We start from the raw sequence: 943 nt of genomic DNA, 5'->3' as shown, positions 1-943 counted from the left end.
GTCTCGACGCGAATTTGTAGTTTAGTGTACGTAAAAAAAGCGACGAGGAGACAAACTCTAGACTGTTCTGGACGGAGTTTAATACACGACGTTTCGGCCGTTCGGCCTTCTTCGGGTTAAAAGTCAAAAAATAAAAAAACTATTTACAATGAGTGCAAATCACAAAAACAGAGGCTTATATATAAAGAGCAGAAATATTAAAATTAAGGAAACGTAACAAAACAAAGGTATAAGCTACAAGGTGACCTGGATTTGACAATCAAAGACAAATAAAGAACTATAACAAAGGTCTAAGCTACAAGGTGACATGGATTTAACAATCAAAGACAAATAAAGAACTATAGGTTACATATCGATAAAAATGCATCATATTGGGAAAATGTCAACTCACAACTACTCAATTGCAGTAATTAATGTGGTGTATTGATATAAATTCTCACCTTTTATAAGACCATGAGGATTAAGGGTAAATAATTGCGCAGTCCAATAGGCCTCCCTAGTGAGTAACAATTGTTCAAGATGTAAAGAATTTCCAAAAGACCTTATTTGCCCGATAATGATGAAATTGATTTGTGAAACTTCATGTTCAGAGTTATTAAAATGGATGGCCATTTCACAAGTTCTTTTTTTCTTCAGCATGTTCGACTTGTGGTTACGAAATCTTGCTTTAAATTAGGTGTAGGTGGAGCCTACATATTGCAGGTTGCATTTGGCACAAGTGGCCAAATAAATAACATTTTGCGATCATTTTGCTGTTGTTCACTGAGGTTGCAAGCAGCACTGTATAAGAAAGAAAAAAAGCATCCCATTTTTGATACTGAAAATTCACTGCATCAGCTTGTTTTTTTTTTTTTTTTATTTTCAAAGAAAAACATGATAAATTATAAAAATACAACGAAAATTTTATCAATTAAAAGACTCCTCTTAAAAAGAACGTGGCAAA

Source organism: Montipora capricornis, unplaced genomic scaffold (assembly GCF_036669925.1).
Source record: "Montipora capricornis isolate CH-2021 unplaced genomic scaffold, ASM3666992v2 scaffold_104, whole genome shotgun sequence".
NCBI classification, from domain to species: domain Eukaryota; kingdom Metazoa; phylum Cnidaria; class Anthozoa; order Scleractinia; family Acroporidae; genus Montipora; species Montipora capricornis.
This window is presented reverse-complemented; position numbering follows the sequence as displayed.